Source organism: Macaca nemestrina, chromosome 9, assembly GCF_043159975.1.
Source record: "Macaca nemestrina isolate mMacNem1 chromosome 9, mMacNem.hap1, whole genome shotgun sequence".
Classification (NCBI taxonomy): Eukaryota; Metazoa; Chordata; class Mammalia; order Primates; family Cercopithecidae; genus Macaca; species Macaca nemestrina.
This window is the reverse complement of record NC_092133.1, coordinates 46,142,778-46,167,314: the sequence shown is the minus strand read 5'-3', so window position 1 is coordinate 46,167,314 and position 24,537 is coordinate 46,142,778. Positions and strand designations below refer to the sequence as shown.

The following is a 24,537-nucleotide window of genomic DNA, read 5'->3' as shown; positions in this document are numbered from 1 at the left end:
TGCTTTTGGTGAGGAAAGCTATAAAGTACGTGTTTGTTAAAAAGAAGTTTTTTGTCTAGTTTGAAGTTACTTAAAGGTTCTTTCAAATAGAAGGAATAAAAAAGATGTAGATAAAACATACAGAAAGTTGAAAAGAAAAAGAATTGTATAAATGTATAAGAGATTATGAAAACTTTATGGAAATCTGGTGTGGTCAAAAGCCAACTGAGATTTGTTTACAAAGTTTTATTAAAATTAACTTTGATATCAATAAATGCAGTAATACAAAAGTAAAATTTTGTTTTCTCTTTTGAAAAAAAAATTTCATGTAGTATGAATAAGACACAGTAAAAGTGGCTGGGTGTGGTGGTTCACACCTTTAATCCCAGCACTTTGGCAGACTGAGGCAGGTGGATCACCTGAGGTCAGGAGTTCAAGACCAGCCTGACCAACATGGTGAAACCTCATCTCTACCAAAAATACAAAAATTAGCCGGGCATGGGGGTAATCCCAGCTACTGGGGAGGCTGAGGCAGGAGAATACCCTGAACCCAGGGGACGTAGGTTGCAATGAGTCAAGATCATGCCACTATACTCCAACCAAAGTGACAGAGTGAGAATCCATCTCAAAAAAAGAAAGAAAGAAAAAAAAAAAAAAAGACACAGTAAAATATGTTTGTTCACCTTTTGAGTAAACTGCAAAAAATAAAAGGGGAGAAGGAGACACAGACTTTTTTTTCTCAGGCTGTCTTTCTTAGGCCTTTTGATTGCTTGGAAAACTGTGTCTTCTGATTATCAAAGAATAAACGTTTTTGCTTCTTAAAAATTTTTCATTATCACATTGGCTATATAAATGAGTATTATTTTACAATGACCATTATTTTACAATGACCTGTGATTCGATTTTGGCCAAGTGTTTTAAACCTTTGACATATTTGACAGGCTTTCCAAAATCACATTTCAACTTCAAAATTGTCTGTTTTTGTTGTTTTTGACCTCTAACTTCGAGGTGACAAAGAGGGCCCCTGAGTCTTACAAAAGAGAGAGAAACGGTATTGATATGTTAAATTACATGGAAAGCATTGCCAAATAAGAAATACTGTTTAACCTTCTTCAAGTTATATTTTTATAAATATTATTAATATATGTTCCAAAATTGTATGGAATTCCTAAAATTCTGATATGTCTGTATGCTATCAGTCATAATTATGGTTATGTTAAATTATTGCAGGTCACAGAAATAACCAAATTTCCTTCTCAGTTGTACTCTTTAACTGTGATCATTTAAGTCATTTCCACAGTTAATTGCTTACTTCTGATGCAGTTTCTGGAAACTTCACAAGCAAGCAAAATCCTAGAGCATTGTGTCTTCAAGGAGTTTCATGAAAAGGATGAAAAGAACCCTGACAAGCACTCTTGAATATGGCTTCTGATAACTTTAGGATAATAACATTTGGACTGGGTAAGAATTCCCAGAATTCTAATGAAGAACCCAACTGGTTTATAAAATTGCTAACCTAAGCAGAATAAAAATTAATTGCATACCAAGAAAATACTTTGCCAGATTTTCATGCTAAATCAATCAGTACTGAAGTTGTTTAAATATGCAATTTGAGTGCATTTCATGCTCCAAATCAAATGATAACTCATCTAATAAACAGTGCTATGCTCCTAAATTGAAGAAACAAAATTGATATTTAAGAGGGTATAAGTTCAGTGTTAAGCATGGACTTAAGGAGAGCCTGGATGGCAAGCAAGACCTTCTTGGTCCTTAAAGCTTCCAATAGTAAAAGCTGTGCATTCCATGACTCATAATGGAAGAAATAAAAATACAAATTACACACACACACACACACACACATAGACACACTGATTATTTTAAACTGCTGAAATAATTTATGACTAATGTTTGCTTTGTCAAACCCAAAATCCTACAAAGATGATAAAAACTTCAGGTACATTTCTGATACTTGATGGCCCATTTAAGCATTTATAAAGGGATTTCATGCGATTGTTATATTCAGTGAATGTTTTCTAGTTGTACAGAAGGTTTTCCGTGCAAGAAGATTGATGCTATTACAGCAGCTAAAATGTTATTAGAAATTGTTTTTCTCTCATGGGACATTTCTGGAGAAATCTCTAGTGATAGAGGTACTTGTTTCACTGAACAAGTTGTAATAGTTAAATATGGTATTACAGATACAATAGCAATAAATAAAACTAACTGAATATTGAATTGCCTTGGTCAGAGGTATTGCAGATTGATGACAGTCAGATCCATTTGAAGTGGAAAACATAAGTTGACCCCTTATGCAATAATCACTGGAAGACTTATGCACTTAATAATAGAAGCTCATTATCTTTTATCACTAAACTCTGATATGACTAAATATGGCAAGACTTTTAATGCATTGTGCCAAAGTATATTTTCACTAGGTAAAGAAAGTTTTTCATGGTCCACTAAGGACAATCAAACCCTTCACAATCTATAATAGAACCTGGAGACTGGGTCTTCTAAGAACATCAGAGAAAATTCCTTTGCCATCCGCACTGCAGCAAAACTTGAGGATCTTGAACCTTGAGTTCACAGCTCAGAAGCTCCTCTCCAGACTCTTGGATCTATATAGCCGTTGGATACCTAAGGTAAAGCTAACCAGGGAAGTTTCTCCCCAGAAACAGACAGCATCTTTGACATACACAGCTTTTTCCCAAGAGCATGTTTTAAGGCTTCTCTGCTATCACGAGATTCTCATCTCTAAATTTTTTCCTTGCCTATGTCTCTGTGAACAACAGAACTGAAAAGGGGGCCTCTTCTGTGCACTCATGAGGTATACAGTTATTTTTGGAGAATTTCACAGCCAACCTTATAAATAATCTTAGGCCTTGACAGATGGAAGATGAAGGGCCAATGTGAGTGAGAAATTTTAATGGTAACTTTGTTGCTTCATTACCTATCAAAACCAGAACATTTGTCCACTCCTCTTTTTTTTTTTGAGACGGAGTCTTGCACTGTCGCCCAGGCTGGAGTGCAGTGACCGGATCTCGGCTCACTGCAAGCTCCGCCTCCTGGGTTCACGCCATTCTCCTGCCTCAGCCTCCCGAGTAGCTGGGACTACAGGCGCCTGCCACCTCGCCCGGCTAGTTTTTTTTTTTGTATTTTTCAGTAGAGACGGGGTTTCACCCTGTTAGCCAGGATGGTCTCGATCTCCTGACCTCGTGATCCGCCCGTCTCGGCCTCCCAAAGTGCTGGGATTACAGGCTTGAGCCACCGCGCCCGGCCAGGTCCACTCCTCTTAACCTACCCCATAGGTTAAAGAAAACATTGCCAGAGGCCTTCATTCTTTTGGATGGGCATTCTTTTAGGTCTATTTTTCCGTGGTTTAAAGTAAATGAGGCAATGATCAGAAATGTATCCCTCAGCTGGGCGAGATGGCTCACACCTGTAATGCCAGCACTTTGGGAGGCCGAGGTGGGCAAATCCCTTGAGGTCAGGAGTTTGAGATCAGCCTGGCCAACATGATGAAACCCTGTCTCTACTAAAAATACAAAAAAATGACCTGGGCATGGTGGTGCTTGCCTATAGTCCCAGCTACTCAGAAGACTGAGGCAGGAGAATCGCTTGAACCCGGGAGGCAAAGGTTGCAGTGGTCTGAGATTGCGCCACTGCACTCCAGCCTGGGCAACAGAGCAAGACTTCATCTCAAACAAAACAAAACAAAACAAAAAAAGAAATGTATCCCTCATAATAGTCTGTAGATCTGTACAGGAGATTCTACTGCAAAGGCTATGGTTACATAACAGACTTTAAATTCTCTTGTGTATGTTGTACTAAATAATAGAATTACTCTAGATCATCTACTGGCTAAACAGAAGTATCTGTGCAGTTGCTGACACATCTAGTTGCCCATGGGGAAATACATTGGATATTATAGAGACTTGACTTTAGGGAATTAATGAACAGGCTGCTTGGTTGGAATGAATAGACTTTTTATCTAGCTCATTCTTTGGTCTATTTGATTTTAGTTGGTTTAGTTCATGGGAACCCTGGCTAAGGAGCATACTTCAAACTTTTGGTATTACCCTCCTGATAGTTGTAATAGTAGTCTCCCTGGTATGTTGTATTCCCTCAAAAGTTTTAAATAATTGCAAGCAGCCATCTGTAAAATGTCAAATGGTCTTTCTTCAACTGGAATGATAAAAACTAAAAGAAATATGAACATGGTGTAACGTAACCTATGAATGATATGCTGAGAGTGGAAACCCAAAATGATAACTGAGAGTGGTGCTAAGGTCGTAAGTTTTGGTTATACTCTCACCTAAATGAGAACCTAACCAAAAGGGGAGAATTTTTAAACAAAATTATGCAAGGCCATTATTTTGGATTGAGCTCATGGACTAGGCCACAACAGACCAGACCAAACCAAAATGGAGTCACTCATGCTAAATGCAACATAATCAAATTGAAATTTTAATGAAGCAGATAGGTCCTAAAACAGGCCAAGTTTCGTTTTTCTTCTGTAAACAGGAGATTGTAGCACAAGAAGGTCCCCTTTACTGTAACCCTTACAAACATAGGCTGGGCACAGTGGCTCACACCTGTAATCTTAGCACTTTGGGAGGCCAAGGTGGGTGGATTGCTTGAGCTCAGGAGTTCAAGACCAGCCTGGGCAACATGGCGAAACCCCATCTGTATTAAAAAACAAAATAAAGATGCCTTTATTCCCACCTTACAAAATCTACCGTTTTGCTATTTCCCAATGGGGTTTGAGACAGCATAAGTATATTTAGCATGGTAGTAGAGTAACATCAATGCCTACAGTTTTGGTCAATCTCTCAAAATTGGGGAATTGCTAAATTAAGTTTAGTCTAAAGCTGCCTACTTACATATTTTAAGTTTGGCCTAAAGGTATCTTCATAGTGAATAAACTGTAACCTAACTGGATGTATTAGTCCATTTTCATACTGCTATGAAGAAATGACTGACGTAATCCCAGCACTTTGGGAGGCCAAGGCAGATCACGAGGTCAGGAGATCGAGACCATCCTGGCTAACACGGTGAAACCCCATCTCTACTAAAAATACAAAAAAATTAGCCAGGCGTGGTGGCGGGCACCTGTAGTCCCAGCTACTCAGGAGGCTGAGGCAGGAGAATGGCATGAACCCAGGAGGTGGAGCTTGCAGTGAGCCAAGATCATGCCACTGCACTCCAGCCTGGGTGACTGAGTGAGACTCCATCTAAAAAAAAAAAAAAGAAAAAGAAAAAAAATTACTGAGACTGGGTAATTTATAAAGAAAAAGAGGTTTAATGGACTCACAGTCCCACATGGCTGGGGAGGCCTCACAATCATGGCAGAAGGTGAAGGAGGAGTGAAAGCACATCTTACATGGTGGCAGGCAAGAGAGCATGTGCAGAGGAACTGCCCTTTATAAAACCGTCAGATTTCATGAGACTTATTCACTATCATGAGAACGGCATGAATGCCTCCAAGATTCAATTACCTCCCACCAGGTCCCTCTCATAGGTCCCTTCTTGACCTCCATTGTGGAACAGTAGACTGATTTCATCTTGATAGTTCGGGTCAGTCACCCCAGTCAACACTGTAACTCCCTTTTTAGCCTGTTGACTTAGAGGCAGGAGGAGCCCAAAGTGGCAAGGTGATAGTCTTAACTTCCAGTTCAGTTGAATCATTGTGTCTTCTGATGGCAACATTCTTCCCTCTGGAACTCAGACCTCTAGGCCTTAGTTGACAGTAGAATATAACGCAGCAGGAACAGGAAGCAAAAATTTTGCTAGTGAGTCACTAGGGGTGATGGTGAGCAGTGCCACTTTCACTTCTACCCCTTGATTCCTAGACCCGTGAATCCTGGCTATGGGAGAAATAGTTTCATACATTGAATGCTGATTCAGAGCACACACAGTCTTCTGCAGAACTTTGCCCCAGGCCTGCAAAGTATTGTCACCTAGTTGGTGTTGTGATTGTGACTTCAAAAGGCCATTCTTCCCATTCTATCAAGCCAGCTGCTTCAGGATGATGGGGAATATGGTATGACCAGTGAATGCCACGAGCATGAGCCCACTGCCACACTTCTTCAGCTGTGAAGTGAGTTCCTTTTTCAGAGGCAATTGTATGTGGAATACAATGATGGTGGATAAGGCATTCTGTGAGTAATCTTGGCAGAAGCATTGCATGCAGGAAAGGCAAATCCATATCCAGGGTAAGTGTTTATTCCAGTAAGAACAAACTGCTGCCCTGTCCGTGGTGTAAGAGGTCCAGTGTAATCAATCTGCCACCAGGTAACTGGCTGATCACCCCAGAGAATGATGCCATATTGAGGGCTCAGTATTGGTCTCTGCTGCTGGCAGATTGGGCAATCAGTGGTGGCTGTAGCCAGGTCAGCCTTGGTAAGTGGAAGTTCATATTGCTGAGCCCATGCATAACCTCCATCCATTGCCACCATGGCCATTTTGTTCATGAGCCCATTGGGCAATAACAGCGATGGCTGGTGAAAGAGGCTGAGTGGTGTCCACAAAATGGGTCATCCTATCTACTTGATTATTAAAATGCTCCTCTGCTGAGGTCATCCTTTGATGAGCATTCATGTGGGACACAAATATCTTCAGTTTTTGACCCCTCAGAGAGTCCACCCACGTACCTCTTCCCCAGATTTATTTGTTACCAATTTTCCAATTGTGCTCCTTTCAAGCCCCTGACCATCCAGCCTAACCATTGGCTACAGCCCCCTAATCAGTATATAATCCCACATCTGGCCATTTCTCCTTCCAAGGAAAGTGCACAACCAGGTGCACTGCTGAAAGTCCTGCCCACTGGGAAGATTTCCCTTCACCTCTGTCCTTCAGGCATGTCCTAGAAAGGGGCTGTAGTGCTACAGCTGTCCACTTTCAGGTGGTGTCTGCATACTGTGCAGTATCACCTGTAAACCAGGCCCTAGTCTTGTCTTCCTCTGTCAGCTGATCATAAGGAAATCCCCATGAAGCCATCGGCGCAGCATGGGAGAGAGAAGGCAGGGTGGCAGAAGTGGGGACCACAGGTATTTGACCCACTTCCTCATATAACTTTCTTGTGCCTTCAGGACCTGCTGAAGCCCAATCTTGTATATACCACTTCCATTGTATGACAAAATGCTGTTGTGCATGCCCAACTTTATGGCTAGATGGGTCAGAAAGCACCCAGTTCATGATAGGAAGTTCAGGTCCTAGAGTAGCTTGGTGACTTGTAGTCAAAGGTTCAGTTTCCACCAAAGCCCAGTAACAGGCCAAAAGCTGTCTCGCAAAAGGAAAGTAGTTATCTTCAGAAGATGGTAGGGCCTTGCTCCAGAACCCTAGAGGCCTCTACTGTGATTCACCTATAGGGCCCTGACAAAGACTCCAAACAGTATCCCTATCTGCCACTGACACCTCAAGCACCATTGGATCTGCTCCGTCATATGGCCCAAGTGGCAGAGCAGCTTGCACAGCAGCCTAGACCTCTTGCAGAGCCTTCATTTGTTCTGGGCCCCACTCAAAACTAGCAGCCTTTTGGGTCACTGAATAAATAGGCCAGAGTAATACACCCAAAATCCAAATATGCCCACTAGGCATTGTACCTCTTTCTTGGTTGTAGGAAGGGACAAATGCAACAATGCATCCTTCACCTTAGAAGGAATATTTCAACAGGCCCCTCACCAGTGGACCCCTAGAAATTTCACTGACATAGAAGGTCCATGAATTTTAGTTGGATTTATTTCCCATATCCTGACGTGAAAGTGTTTCACCAATAAGTCCCAAGTGGTTGCTACTTCGCACTCACTGGGTCCAGTTAGCATAATGTCATGTATGTAATGAACTTATGTGGTATCTTGTGGAAGGGAAAAGTGATCAAAATCTCTGTGAGCAAGATACTGCTGGCCTTGCTGGCTGAAGGCAAATTGCCTCTGGTGGGGCTCATGGACAGGAGTAAAGAAAAAGGCACTTGCCACATCAATAGCTTCATACCAGGTACAAGGAGATGTGTTAATTTGCTCATGCAATGAACCACATCTAGTATAGCAGCTGCAATTGGAGTCACCACGTTGTTAAGCTTATGATAGTCCACTGTCATTCTCCAGATCCATATGTCTTCTGCATAGGCCAAATAAAAGAGTTGAGGTGGGGTGTGGTGGCTCACACCTATAATCCCAGCACTTTGGGAGGTGGAGGCGGGGGGATCACGAGGTCAAGAGTTCAAGACCAGCATGGCCAACGTGGTGAAACCCCATCTCTACTAAAAATACAAAAATTAGCCGGGCATGGTGGCGTGTGCTTGTAGTCCCAGCTATTTGGGAGGCTGAGGCAGGAGTATCACTTGAACCTGGGAGGCGGAGGTTGCAGTGAACTGATATCGTGCCACTGCATTCCAGCCTGGGTGACAGAGTGAGACTCCATCTCAAAAAACAAAACAAAGAGTTAAACAAGGATGTTGTGGGGATCACCACCCCTGCATCTTCCAATGCCTTGATGGTGGCACTTACCTCCGCAATCCCTCCAGGATTGTGATTTTTTTTTTGATTTACCATTTTTCTAGGTAGAAGCAGCTCTAGTGGCTTCCATTTGGCCTTTCCCACATAATAGCCCTCAACCCACAGGTCAAGAAACCGATGTGGGGAATCTGCCAGCTGCTAATTATGTTGTCTATTCCAATTATGCATTCTGGCACTGGGAAAATGACCACAGGATGAGTCCAGAGACCACTGGACCCACTAAGTCAGACCTGAGCTAAAACTCCATTAATTACTTGACTTCCATGAGCCCCTACTCTAACTGGAGGGCCATAATGACATTTTGGGTCCCCTGGAATCAATGTTAGCTCAGAGCCAGTGTCCAGTAGTCCCTGACCAGGTCTGGTCATTCCCCTTTCCCTGATGCACAGTTACCCTGGTAAAAGGCTAGAGGTTTCCTCAGGGAAGGATGGGAGGAAGATTAACAGTATAAATTGTTGGCAGTGTAGTGGGGTCATTCCTTAGAGAGACACAGCCTCCCCTTCAGTTAAGGGGTTCTGGATCTATAAACTAGCTCAATTGATTGAGGGGCTTGGATTCCCTGTTTTTATAATTCAAATTAGTCTTTCATCCACTTGATTTGGAAGTTTTCTGCTTATACCAACTGAGAATGTAGTAGACTTCAGACCAGGCGCAGTGGCTCACTCCTGTAATCCTAGCACTTCAGGAGGCTGAGGCAGGCAGATCACAAGGTCAAGAGATCGAGACCATCCTGGCCAATATGGTGAACCCCTGTCTCTACTAAAAATACAAAAATTAGCCAGGCGTGGTAGCGTGCACCTGTAGTCCCAGCTACTCAGGAAGCTGAGACAGGAGAATCGCTTGAACCTGGGAGGCAGAGGTTTCAGTGAGCTGAGATGGCACCATTGCCCTCCAGCCTGATGACAGGATGAGACTCCTCCTCACAAAAAAAAAAAGAAAGAAAGAAAGAAAGAATGTAGTAGACTTCCTATTGATTTCACTTCTAGGAATGCCATGATTAATTAGCTAATGCCAGAGCTTTACATGAGTCAGACTATTCTGATTGCTGCTTTGCCTCTGCTGTCCATTACAGTAACTAGGCCCATCTTGCTCTTGACAATTGAGTGCCACCACTTGGTCCCTGCCATCTCAGGATCCAGTTATTCCCATTGCATTTCAGTTTTCCAATTGAGTGACCGCGGTTCCCACTGTAAGATCTGGTATACAGAGAAGAGCAATCACAGAGAGCTCCTCAAGAATGGTGGTACTCCCCTCACAAATTTATTTTGCAAGGTATTGGTGAAGGGTATGTTGTTAGGACCCTCCCAGTGGGGATGAGTAGGTCTAAAGTGACAAATCCACTCTAGCCTTCCAGTCTCCCTAAGCTTTGGATCCTTTCCTCTACATTAAACCAAGGGTGATGAGGCATTTCCAGCCTGCACAGTGGAGGACCATCTTTTGATCCGTGTTTCAGCTAAACAAGCAAATAAACTATTAGAAACCTTTTTCTAACTCCCCAAGCTGTAGCATTAAATGCAGAATCTCTGCTTAGTGGGCCCATATTAATAAATCCAGTCTGATCCAACTTTATGTTCCTTTTACCTGTCAATGAAAAGAGTCAAATTCTAGAAAATATTTGAAGAGATTTATTCTGAGCCAAATATGAGTGACCATGGCCCATGACACAGGCCTCAGGAGGTCCTGAGAGCATGTATCTAATATGGTTGGAGTGCAGCTTGGTTTTATACATTTTAGGGAGGCATGAGACATAAAATACATTTAAGAAATACATTGGGTTGGTCCACAAAGGTGGGACAACTCAAAAGTGAGGGAGGGTGGGGGTGTTGGTACACGGCTTTCAGGCCCTAGGTAAATTTAAACATTTTCTGGTTGACAATTGGTTGAGTTTGTCTAAAAAGACCTGGGGTCAATAGAAAATGTTCAGGTTATGATAAAAGATTGTGAAGACCAAGGTTCTTTTGAAGTCTTACGGTGGTTGCCCTTAGAGACAATAGATGACAAATGCTTCTCCTATTCAGATCTTTGAAAGGTGTTGACTATTAGTTAATCTCTTTAGGATTGGGAGGGCCTGGAAGAAAAAGATCTAGTTATGTTAATAGAGATTCTTATAGATGCCAATTTCCCCCCACAAAAGATAGCTTTGCAGGGCCATTTCTTTTTTTTTTTTTTTTTTTTTTTTGAGACAGAGTCTTGCTCTGTCACCCAGGCTGTAGTGCAGTGGCCGGATCTCAGCTTACTGCAAGCTCCGCCTCCCAGGTTCACGCCATTCTCCTGCCGCAGCCTCCCAAGTAGCTGGGACTATAGGCGCCGCCACCACGCCCGGCTAGTTTTTGGTATTTTTTTAGTAGAGATGGGGTTTCATCGTGTTTGCCAGGATGGTCTCGATCTCCTGACCTCGTGATCCGCCCGTCTCGGCCTCCCAAAGTGCTGGGATTACAGGCTTGAGCCACCACGCCCGGCCCGGCCATTTCAAGATATAGCAAAAAAACATGTTTTGGGGTAAAATATTTTTATTTTCTTCCTTGTCTCATGATGTTATGCCAGAGTCAGGTTGGAAAGTAAGTTACCATATATAGGGTTAAATAAAACTCATCTCATGAGAATTTATGGTTTGTAGGGCATGATTCCCCAGACCCCTTAGATAGGAATTTGGGCAAGATAAAAAAAAATGGAGCTTAGTCCTCACACCATTATCCCACACCTTTAATGTCCATTCCCACATGTGTTCTCCAGATTTCTGCTTCTATAAATTAGAAAACTCAAGTAGTTCTTTCCTCATGGGTCACACTCTGAACTTCATCTCTAGGGACCTACTGGCACTTGAGTCTAGTTACTGGCATAGAAGAAAAGAGTGGGTATTGGGGCTGGGTCCTGAGGAGAATCAGCATTGTCTTGCCTGGCAACTGCCTCAGGGGGGCCATCACTGTTTCCTCAAGCAATGCAGGATCAATCTCTTCAGACCATTGTAGAAAGGCTGATAGCAGCCTGGGTTGGGGAGGGGATGTTGCCACCACTGTGAGTGGGGAGGCCGTCTTCTCCTCTGGCAAAAAAGGCTTATCAGAATTTAGGAGCTCAGTGCCCCCAGATTCACCAGAGTCCTCCCACACATCCCTGTCCCAAGTTATAGGGTCTCATTCCTTCCCTACCAATGCCCTTGCTTTAACAGTAGACACCTGGTGAGGCTGAGCATGCACCTTTTGCTGTAAGTCTTGTGTCTGATTCTCAGCAATTTCAGCCCTTTGTCTGGAGAAGATAAGACTCTCATCCAGGCAATCATAGTAGATTTGAGGCTAAGTATGTGCTTCTGGGGCCAGAAGATAGAATCCCTGAGCTCATCCTTTTTTTTCAGCACTTGTCCAGGGAACTTAGGAACAACCACCCAACTTCATTATATTCCTTGGTTCTCTGCAAATGTTCTAAGTTATACATAGAGTCACTAAACCCCTCGACTCTGAGGAGCAGTGAATCAGAAGTATAAAATGCATTTATTTTTCACGACTCTAAACCACACCAAGGACTGTCAGTGTTCTCCATACTATTAGAAGTAGAGTCCTTAGCACTTTTAGGTCTAATCAGATTAAAGAGCCAACTCCAGAAACCCCAAAACCAACTAAAGAAATCCATCCTTAAAATGGATGGAAAGGATATGTGTTTGCTAAGCTTTTACCATTTACAGGGTTTTGGTTGAAACTGTAGGAATCTATTTGAAGAACTCAAATTATCCTGGCCAATAGGAAGGTGAGTTTATTTATGATCTGAAAATAATATTTAGTCTATTCTCCATTCTTCTGATGCCAACAAGGAAAGAAATCTGATCAAGAAAATGCCCTGATGTGTGTGGTTTTTTTCTGATATCAAGCTCCTGCCTTTGGACTCTGATATGTGTGTGTGTATACACACACACACACACACACACACACACACACACACAAAGGGAGTTTGTTAGGGAAAACTGGCTCACATGATTACTAGGCAAAGTCCCACAACAGGCCATCTGCAAGCTAGGGAAGAGAGAAGCCAGTAGTGGATCAGTTCAACTCCAAAAGCCTCAAAACCAGGCAAGCTGATAGTGCTGCCTTCAGTCTGTGGTCAAAGCCTCAAGACCCCCCAGGAAGCCACTAGTCTAAGTCCCAGTCCAAAGACCAAAGGACCTGGAGTCTGATATCCAGGGCACGAGGATCAGAAGGAAGCCGGAAGACTCAGCCAGCAAGGTTATCCCATCTTCTTCTGCCTGCTTTGTTCTAGCCATACTGGCAGCTGATTGTATGGTGACCACTCACATTGAGGATGGGTCTTCCTCTTCCAGTCCACCAACTCAACTGTCAAATCTCTGCTGATAACACCCTCACAGACACACCCAGAAACAATACTTTACCAGCCATCTAGGTATTCTTCAGTCTAATCAAGTTAACACCTAATAACCAGTTCACCATCCTTCTACTACAGGCAATGGCAGGGCTGAAAAGGACTTGTGTTTGCTGAGCTTTTACCATTTACAGAGTTTTGGTTGAAACCGTAGGAATCTATTTAAAGAACTCATTATCCTGGCCAATAGGAGGGAGAGTTTATTTATGATCTGAAAATAATACTTAGTCTATTCTCCATTCTTTTGATACCAACGAGGAAAGAAACCTGGTCAAGAAAATGCTCTGATGTGTGTTTTTTGATATCAAGTTTCTGCCTTTGGACTCAACTGATATGAAGTTTCTGATTATTCAACCTGGGCAAGGCTCAAGATATTACTGCAAAAGCATTTTCTCCAATAAAGAGTTTGCTAAGCAAATTAACATTATGAACATGCTTTCATGGACTCATTAACCTACTTTAAAAAACAAGTTGTTTATGAAGTTCACCAGGTGAGCATGTGTGGATAGAGCTAATGAATACAAATACCTTTTCCTAGCAGGCTCTCAATCTGTAAATATAGTTCAGAAGCTAGGAGTTATTTCCCGTTGTTGGAGGTATTCGGGGAAAAAAAGTCAATTTATTTTAAAATCATTAAAATTTTAAAAATGGATGTACTCTCCAAAACCATTTGATCTCCTCCTACACAGAATGACTTTTCTACTAATAACTCCAAGTTAATGAACATTTTATTCTGTCTAATAAGTTTTTTTTATTTTATTTATTTATTTATTTATTTTTTTTGAGACAGAGTCTCGCTCTGTCGCCCAGGCTGGAGTGCAGTGGCGCGATCTCGGCTCACTGCAAGCTCCGCCTCCCGGGTTCACGCCATTCTCCTGCCTCAGCCTCCTGAGTAGCTGGGACTACAGGCGCCCGCCACCGCGCCCGGCTAATTTTTTGTATTTTTAGTAGAAACGGGGTTTCACCGTGGTCTCGATCTCCTGACCTTGTGATCCGCCCGCCTCGGCCTCCCAAAGTGCTGGGATTACAGGCGTGAGCCACCGCGCCCGGCTAATTTTTTGTATTTTTAGTAGAAACGGGGTTTCACCGTGGTCTCGATCTCCTGACCTTGTGATCCGCCCGCCTCAGCCTCCCAAAGTGCTGGGATTACAGGCGTGAGCCACCGCGCCCGGCATTAAGTTTTTTTTTAATTGCATGCACAGACACAGGAGGGTAGCATGCATAGTGGTTACAAATGTGGACTATAGAGCCAGACTCTGGGTTTGAATCCTGCTCTGCCATTCCACTTAGTAGGTACTTACACTGTTTGTGCCTCATATCCTCTTCTATAAAATGGGAATAGCAATATTACCTGCTTCATAGTTGTTAAGAAGGTTAAATTAGTTAATATATGTAAGGTACTCAGAAGAGTATTAAGTGCTATGTGCATTAGCTTTATTGTCTTGACTTAGCCAAATAAGCACTAGGCCTCAAACAACAAATCTGAACAACTCAACCTCACTTTGTTGTACCACCTGGGGAATTTGTATTTGCAAAAGAACCCAAGCATTAGATCATGGATGGGTTAAGCTGGTACTTTCTCAGCAGAATTCTAAGAAAGGTGTCCATGGCCAAGTAGGTTAAGGAATGGAATGGATAATGAAGGCTAAGGTTGAGATTTTTCTTTTTTTTAGGCAGGAAAAAGTTTACAGAATTCTTTCTGGAAAGAAAGATACTTTCTTTCCAGATTTATTTGAAAAGAGCACTCTATATCAGTTTACGATTGTTTCTTGGAATATTTGTATTTTGTTTGACTCTACCACACCAGAACTGCAATGGGACGCAATGAATTAAAATAAATGCTTCTCTCTCCAGTCCATGCCTCCAAGATGACAAAGAAAAGAAGGAACAAGGCCGGGCGCGGTGGCTCAAGCCTGTAATCCCAGCACTTTGGGAGGCCGAGGCGGGCGGATCACAAGGTCAGGAGATCGAGACCACAGTGAAACCCCGTCTCTACTAAAAATACAAAAAATTAGCCGGGCGCGGTGGCGGGCGCCTGTAGTCCCAGCTACTCAGGAGGCTGAGGCAGGAGAATGGCGGGAACCCGGGAGGCGGAGCTTGCAGTGAGCCGAGATCGCGCCACTGCACTCCAGCCTGGGCGACAGCATGAGACTCCGTCTCAAAAAAAAAAAAAAAAAAAAAAAAAAGAAAAGAAGGAACAATGGTCGTGCCAAAAAGGGCCGCGGCCACGTGCAGCCTATTCACTGCATGAACTGTGCCCAATGCGTGTCCAAGGACAAGGCCATTAAGAAATTCGTCATTCAAAACATAGTGGAGGCCACGGCAGTCAGGGACATTTCTGAAGCGAGCGTCTTCAATGCCTATGTGCGTCCCAAGCTGTGTGTGAAGCTACGTTGCTGTGTGAGTTGTGCAAGTCACAGCAAAGTAGTCAGGAATCGATCTCGGGAAGCCCGCAAGGACTGAACACCCCCACCCCGATTTAGGCCTGCGAGTGCTGCCCCACGTCCCCCACCAAAGCCCACGTAAGGAGCTTAGTCCTTAAAGACTGAAGACGGACTATTCTCTGCAGAAAAATAAAATGGACATTGTACTTAAAAAAATAAAGTAAAAAATAAATGCTTCCTATTATAATAGCTTTTTAAGGTTTAGAGTAATAATTTCACAACTCCTATTACATACAAGTGCATCTTTGGGATGCAAGTACATACATGTTCAGCTTATTAGCATGTTATTTTCAGTTCTACTCAAAAAACATTCTCAACTTGGCTGACTCATTTTAATAGGGACAAAATTTTCACATTCCAACTTGAACAGGGAAGTGGTAACAATTGATTTAGATAGGAGTATCAGAATTTCATTTTGCTAAGGTTTTTTTTGTACTTCTTAATGCAGTAACACTTTAGGATAGAATGAATATTGTTGGTATCACCACTTCTGCAAATGTGCTCGCTCTTTTCTGTTTATTCTAGAAGGTTTACTCATACACTAAATATGGGATGCACCAGTTTTTTATGCTGCAAGTTTGAAATAATACATTTATTCCAACTACTTAAAAAATATGGGTCTGGGTGCAGTGGCTCATGCCTGTAATCCCAGCACCTTGGGAAGCTGAGATGGGAGGATTGCTTGAGCCTACAAGTTCAAGACCAGCCCGGGCAAAATTGTGAGACCCTGCCTCTACAAAGAAAAAAAAGAAAAAGAAAATTAGCTGCATCTTTAGTCCCAGCTACTCAGGAGACTGAGATGGGAGGATCCCTTGAGCCCAGGAGAACTCTTGAGTGAACTCTTGAGTTCACTCACTGGAGCTGCAGTGAACCATGATCATGTTGATGCACTCTAGCCTGGGTAACAGAGTGAGAACCTGTCTCAAAAAAAAAAAAAAAAAAAAAAACAACAACAAAAAAACCAAAACAAAAGACCTTGGGTTATAACTCAGAATATGTTAGTTTGGTGAATTTCTTCCAGAAAAAGAAACATTCAATGTTTGATTACCTGCCTTTGAAAAAACTGGCTGTCCTTCTGAAAAGACTTCACAAATAAAATTGCAAAGAATGCAGGTGTAGAGAGAACTAAGATAACAGCTTGTCCAAAAGGAAATGAGAGTAATTTGTTGAGCAATTTAATGGATCTAAGGTACACTGATCTGATGAGGTAAATTGCTAACCATTACCATAATGTCCTAAGGGAAACAGAAGGGATCACATCAGGGCCCCCTAACTAAAACTGAAATATGTTATTGTTTCTGGCCACTCATGGATGGCAGACAGAGTGACATTGAGAGCATGCACCTGGGTTGGAATCTCAGCTGAGCCCCTTTATACAAGGGCTAGGCAAACCTGGGAAAGTTAGTAAAACAGTTGTTTGCCTCATCTGTACAATGGAGGACACAATATTCTATTTTATTTGTAATAATGCATATCATGTTAGTTATCTGTTGCAGCATTAGAAACTTAATGGCTTAAACAACACATATTTAAAATCTCGAAGTTTCTGAAGGTCAGAGTTCCAGGCTTAGCTGGGTGATTCTGCCTCAGGTCTCTCACAAGGGTGCAATCAAGGTGTCAGTCAGGACTCTGGTGATATGGTTTGGCTGTGTCCCCACCCAAATCTCATCTTGAATTGTAGCACCCATAATTCCCATGTGTTGTGGGAGGGACCCAGTGGGAGGAAATCGAATCATGGGAGCAGGTCTTTCCCATGTTGTTCTTGTGGTGGTGAATAAGTCTTATGAGATCTGATGGTTTTATAAAGGGGCGTTCCCCTGCTCAAGCTCTCTTTCCTGCTGCCATGTAAGATGTGATTTTGCTCTTCATTTGCCTTCTGCCATAATTGTGAGGCCTCCCCAGCCATGTGGAACTGTGAGTCAATTAAGCCTCTTTCCCTTATAAATTACCCAGTCTCAGGTATGTCTTTATTAGCAGTGTGAGAACAGACTAATACATCTGATCTCATCTGGAGGTTTGAATGAGGGAAGATCCACTTCTAAGCTCACTCTGTGACTGCTGGTAGGCCTCAGGCTGTCATTGGCTATTGACTGAAGACTTTAGTTTCTTCCCTGGTGGACCTCTTCCTAGGGTGGCTCACAACACAACAGCTGGCTGTCCTCAGAGGAAGCCAGGGAGACAGTGCGAGGGAGTGAGGAAGATGGAAGTCAGTCTTCTCGCAACCTAATCTTGGAAGTGACATCCAATCACTTTTGCCATATTATAGTCCCTAGAAGCCAGTCATTACCCCAGCCCACTTTCAAGGGGAGAGGATGACACAGCAGGAGATGAGGACAGTGAAGGCCATCTCAGAGGCTGCCAACCATATATACAAATACATGCCTTTCCTGACTTCTAGCACCAGTCTCAGGAAGGAGTTTGTAACCTCATGCAGGATTATATAGTTCCTGGCAGAAATCAGCTCTGCCCAAGGATTAAGGACAGCTGAATTTGACACCTATAAAGCATCACTCTTGAATTCTTCCTGAATTCAGTAAAATGAGTCAGTTAATTTACTCATTGCTAGAGTTTCTGCCATATCAGTATATTCCCAGTGGAACAATGAAGATTAACCTGAAAAATTAGTCATGGTTATAGCATCCTGAATGGCACAAAAAATCAAGGAAATATTCTTTCGGTATTCAAAAGCTATTATTCAGCAATGAAGTTGCTCATGCCGTTGATGAACAAGTAAGGGAAGTTCCAGCACAGTAGTGCAGAAGCTGAAAGGAGGCTCACTTTAATGAATGTAATTTTTATGAGGGTAAAACATAGTTTAACAGGTCATATATCAGATGAAATAATAATAAATTTATTGTGAAAAGGGTTAGCAGATTAGGATGCAATCTTATTTGTCAAATCATGCTTGAATTATACCCTAGCTTGACTATGCACTAATGAATTCGACAAAAATCAAGGAAAACATTCTATGAGAATCAATTGGCTATGTGGAATTTATAACAGAGTATGAATATTCTATATTTTTTGTAAGTTGTGACTTCCTGATTGAAGGCATAGGCATCAGCTTACTACCATTCATTATCATGTTTGCACTAAGGCAATGATAATTGATAAAAACTCCTGAGTACTGGTGAGGAAAGTTCTGAAGCTTTAGTAGTTCTGAAAGAAATAAGGGCAGGAGGTTCTAGATGTAGAGGAAGAAAAAAACTTTTCCTATACCCTCTTGGGTTTAGGGACTGGGGCCTGTGACTTAAACTGACAAATGACAGATTAATAAAAAGTTATTTTATATGCACATAGGGAGGGAGGTGTCACAGGAAAGAAGTGAAAACCCAAATCAGTCAGGCCTAAGAGCTTATATATCATCTTAACAAAGGGTGATAAATTCTGGAGAAATGATATGACAAAGGAAAAGGGGCTTGGGCTTCTAATGGTGGTACATTGTGGGAGGGTAAATATATGGGAGAAGCTAATTGAAGAAAAGGGTTATGGTAGTAAGGTTTGTTTGTGCAGACTTGTCTCAGTGCTGACTTGCCAGCTCCTGTGACACTGGTTGTTCTCTGCCTTCTGGTATGGGAGAGGGGAAGGAAGATGCTTTTACAAATGGCAATTTGTTATATTTACCCTACTTTTAGGCAGAGAAGGGGAGGGTAGAGTTCCTTCTGAATCTGCTATTTCTCAATTGCTTTAATCTCAAAATAATCCTTATGCCAAAGTGGCATATTTGGGGGTGGTATATTCTGATCCCCTTCACCAGACTCTCAATCCATCACCAATAAACAGTCCTTAGACAAATTATTGTGCAAGCTGTCTCACATATCTTCAAGTGGAATTTTTCACTGTCAAAGGCGTACTTTGGAAGCTGACCCAGCCTAGAGTCTAAGGAAGGCCTGAGCCAGGCAAAGTCTCCAGACATAGTGCAGTAGAAATGACAGCACTCTGGGTGGGACAGTTTCCCAAGGTGTGTGGAGCCACATTTGGAAGGATCAGATTGGTGTCTCATGGGGCTGATGTGAAAGTCTGCTGACAAAAGGGAGCTTCTGATCTGAGAAGAGCCTGCTGGGTGGTGGCAATGTCCACTTGGATTCTTTTGAGGTGCACACTGGCTGGGTTTTGGATACCAGCACCTCTGCCAATCCAGCATCCAGTATTCTGTGCTTCAGGCACTCCAACGTTCTTGTGATACAATTTTTCTAGCTCTTCACTTCTGCCGTGTCTATGCTTCTCTTCTTTACCTAAAGGCTCTGCTTACTTATGGATTCTATTGCCTGATGACATTTGCTCAATGGCTTTTTTGATTCATCTTTCAGTTTCTGCTGCCAGTATGGAGTTCCTGTCTGCCTCATATTTAATTTCTGCCTTCTCCCAATGTGGAGCAGTTACCTGGCTCTCTTTACACAGTCTATTCTGGGATATTGGAAAGATCTAGTTCTGGGTGTGCAATCATGTTGACCTAAAGCTACCACATTGGTTGGGTGTGGTGGCTCACACCTGTAATCCCAGCATTTTGGGAGGCCAAGGCAGGTGGATTACCTGAGGTCGGGAGTTCCAGATTAGCCTGGCCAACATAGTGAAACCCCATCTCTACTAAAAGTACAAAAATTAGCCGGGCATGGTGGTGGGTGCCTGTAATCCCAACTACTCAGGAGGCTGAGGCAGGAGAATCACTTGAACCCAGGAAGTGGAGGTTTCAGTGAGCCAAGATCATGCCACTGCATTCCAGCCTGGGTGACAGAGGAGACTCCGTCTCCAAAAAAAAAAGAAAAAGCTAAAAAGCTACCACATCCTCCTTTCTTCCACACGCAGGGTGAGTGTGGACACCTCACAATTGAAGGGAGAAAAGGCACAATTCCCCTTCTATAGAGAGACTCTTTTGCAAGGCAGGTGCTATAATCTTGTGTAATCGCATGCACATAATCACAATCACATACCTCACATTGCCTTTACCATATTCCATTGGTTATAAACAAGTCACAGGTCCCACCCACATTCAAGGGGAGGGGCTTACATAAAGACATGAATATCAGAAGGGGGAACCATGGGGACCACTTTAAAGTCTATCCACCACATCTCCTTTGTCTCCTTCAGTCCGTGACTGTTCCTCAGTTTGTCCTCTTCTTTCATAACCTTGACTTTTTCGAAGAGTACTGATTGTTTATCTTGCAGAATGTTCTCCATCAGGTTAGTCTGACGTTTTCTCATTATTGGGTTAAGGTTATGTATTTTTGACAAGAATACCACAGAAGTGACATGCCCTTCTCATTACATCTTACGAGAAGGTACATGATGTGGATGTTTTGTTATGTTAGCCTAGATCATATGGTTAAGATAAGGTATGCTGGGTTTGTCCACTGTGAAGTTACTTTCCCCTCTTTGTAAATAATAAATATCTTGGGATAGAAACTTTGAGACTATACAAATACACTGTTTCTACTTGAATTTTTTCCCACAACTTTAAGATTTCATTGATGGATTATGTCTGCAACAATTACCAATGGTGATTTATCATTTCTCTCATTCCTTTTACATTTATTAATTGGAATCTCTCCAGAAGAAAGATTTATCCCTCTCTTCCACATATTCATATATTCAATCATTTATTTATATCATTATGGACTCTCAGATGTCTATTTTATTCTGTGGGTTATAATTCAATACTATCATTACAGATTTTGTGGTTCTAATTGTCCTAGCTTTGGCAACTGGGAGTTCTTTCAGGCTGGTTTCTGTGCCCTTTTGATATGCCTTCATTTTTTTTTTTTTTTAATACCTCATTACTTTCTAGCACAAGAGGCTTCAGCCTTATTTTGTATTCTTTCTGCCTCAGCCCTGGAATCAACTACTTCTCCAAGGAGCCCTGGTTTCTTTTATCAAAGAATAGTATTTAGAAACCAAGATCTCAGTACTAGGTGTGTTCATTGCTATTGTAATTTTATTGCTTTTAGACTCTCTCAGTGGACAGAGCTAGGAAATACAAACATGTTTACCAGCACATTCATATACACATATTTATATCTACCTCTATGTATGTATATTAAAAACCTAGGCATTCATACTTGTATTAATCCATTTTTACACAGCTGATAAAGGCATACCTGAGATCGGGTAATTTATACAGGAAAGAGGATTAATGGACTTACAGTTTCATGTGGCTGTGGAGGCCTCACAATCATGGTGGAAGGCAAGGAGGAACAAGTCACGTCTTACATAGATGGCAGCAAAGAGAGAGCTTATGTGGGGAAACTCCCTCTTATATAACCTTCAGATCTTGTGAGGCTTATTCACTACCATGAGAACAGCATGGAAAGACCTGCTCCCATGATTCAATTACCTCTCACCAGGTGCCTCCCACAACATGTGGGAGTTCAAGATGAGATTTGGGTGGGAACACAGCCAAACCATATAAATACTGATACCTCTATTTCCTGTCTAATGCCGCCAGGTTATTCTAGCTTTTCCTCCTTCTTTGTAATTTCTTTCACTGACAGAAGGCTGGCTCTCATTACCAGCAATATACCTACCTACTTATTCAAATCTAGTATACATATAAAATAGTTTCAGAATTGCTAACCCATATCCTTGTAAGAAAAAATTTGTGGCTGGGCACAGTGGCTCATGCCTGTATTTCCAGCACTGTGGGAGGCTGAGGTGTGAGGATCACTTGAGTCCAGGAGTTCAAGAGCAGCTTGGACAACATAGTTAAGACCTCACCTTTACAAAATATCAAAAAATTAGCTGAGCATGGTGGTAATGCCTGTTGTCCCCGTTACTTGGGAGGCTGAGGTGGGAGGATAACTTGAGCCCAAGAGGTCAAGGCTGCAGTGAGCTGTGACAGTATTGCTGAACTCCAGCCTGGACAACAGAGCAAAACTCTGTCTCCAAAACAAAACAAAACAAAACTAAATGAAACAGAAAATAAAGCAAATTTGTGAACTAGAGTGCAGTATTTGTGTACAGTTCTTTTTGTCTTTAGCCTTACAGTAACCAGTTAAAATATTGCTTTCTAAAGTAACTTGTTAGTTTTTTAACCGCTCTCTTCAGTATAGTCACATGATTCATCTATAATACATTTATGTTCATTTAAAAATTTTATTTATTTTTATTCTAAGCAAATTAACATAGAATGTGGATTTTTTGTTTGAGATGGAGTCTTGCTCCATCGGACAAGCTGGAATGCAGTGGTACGATTTCAGCTCACTGCAACCTCCACCTCCCCAGTTCAAGCAATTCTCCTGCCTCAGCGTCCTGAGTAGCTGGAATGACAGGCACCTGTCACCAAGTCTGACTAATTTTTGTATTTTTAGTAGAGATGGGGTTTCACCATGTTGGTCAGGCTGGTCTCAAACTCCTGACCTCAGGTGATCCGCCCACTTTGGCCTCCCAAAGTGCTGGGATTACAGGCATGAGCCACTGTGCCAGGCCTGGTGAAACACTTGAGAGAGACAGAAAAGAGGAAAGGCAAGCCACTGAATTAGAATAAAGAGCCATCAATGCTGAAAGCCCTTCAAAATGCACACAATTTTTTCAGACTTGTTTCAGCTTACCAGCTACTTGAAACTATCAGTTAACTCTCTTTTCCTCAAACCCCAACATTCAAATTAAGGAAAAAAAGAGTAATTTTATTAAGTAAATATGTAATTTTAAGTAAAGATGAACTAAGTAACCAAATAGAGAAATATCTCCAAATCCATAGCATTTCTCCAAAACAAGAATGATAGAAGGGGAATAAAGTGGGGGATTCCACTTATAATTTAATAGGAATTACTTATATATGCGACCTAAGAAATCTGACTAGATTGAGATACCATGTGGCAGAGAGGAAACTTGATCTTTATATCAATTCATCCCAAAATAATGTATAATTTACTTATTAACAATTTCAATCAGAAGCCTTATACAACATTAGGGGGCAGCTCACGGGGCTTAAGAAAGAAAATCAGTAATTATTCTGAAAGGGCAAATGGGCAAAAGAGTTCATTATAAAATTGAGCCGCTTCTCCCATGGGCTCCATGGTGGGTAGTAACAAGGATTTAGCACCCAACAACTGCCAGGTGTAGCTGCTGCCAGCTAATATTATACATTATGCATGAGGAACCACAAACTGAGGCATTTGAACTAGAGTGACTCCATATTGGACAGGGGCAGGGTAAAATAAGACTGAGACCTGCTAGGCTGCATTCCCAGTAGGTTAGGCATTCTAAGTCAGCACAAGATACAGGTCATAAAGACCTTGCTGATAAACAGGATGCAGTAAAGAAGCCAGCCAAATCCCACCAAAACCAAGATGACCATGAAAGTGACCTCTGCTTGTCCTCTGCTCATTACATGCTAATTATAATTCATTAGAATGCTAAAAGACACTCCCATCAGTATCACGACAGTTTACAGATGCCATGGCAACCTTAGGAAGTTACCCTATATGGTTTAAAAGGAGAGGAACCCTCAGTTCTGGGAATTGCCCACCCCTTTCTGGGAAAACTCATGAATAATCCACCCCTTGTTTAGTATATAATCAAGAAGTAATATTAAGTATCCTGCTTAGTGGAGCAGCTCAAGGTTCTGCTCTGCCTATGGAGTAGCCATTTTTTTCATTCCTTTACTTTCTTAATAAACTTGATTTCACTTTGCACCGTGGACTCGCCCTGAATTCTCTCGAGAGATCCAAGAACCCTCTCTGGATTCTGAGGTCTGGATCAGGATCCCTTTCCAATAACAAAATCAGTAATAGTATTGATTATTTAATCAACAATGTTAGAAAAAAATGGTATGGTCCAACAATATTTTTAAAGTATTAACTGATTTGTACACCAAATATTCCCCCATCCTGGACCCTCTACCATTCAAGCAAGACCATTCTGAGTTCCGCGTGGAGAGTAGAAAATATAATTAGAGTCTTCTGATTTTTGTTAGACCAAAGCCTTTAGATAAAAGAAAGAACTCAGACTAAATAAAGCATTTCAGAGAAAAATCACTCAGGCCTAATGAAAAGCTCTGCACTGGAATTAGAGCTAAGCGATCTTGCAGGGGAATTCTCAGGGCAGGATTCAGGAGTGTGTGTTTTTACAAGCACTCCAGGGGATCTTTGCGCTTGCTGGAGCTGGAAAGATGGTGGGTTAGTTGTTCCCCGCCTGGCTGCACGGTAGCCTCACCTGAGGGTTTAATTTTCTGGCGCAGGGGAGAGGAAAAGCCAGGCAGCAGATTTTTTTTTTTTTTTTTTTCCCCTAAGCTTCCC

General features: G+C 42.0%; 1 protein-coding gene and 1 pseudogene across 2 annotated transcripts in view; both read left to right on the top strand.

Annotated features, from left to right (window-relative positions):
- Positions 1 to 24,537, top strand: part of LOC105480926 (3'-phosphoadenosine 5'-phosphosulfate synthase 2) — a 186,361-nt gene that overhangs the window by 65,155 nt on the left and 96,669 nt on the right. The gene's annotated exons all lie outside the window — the stretch shown is intronic.
- LOC112423546 (small ribosomal subunit protein eS26 pseudogene) lies at positions 15,006 to 16,123 on the top strand (annotated as a pseudogene).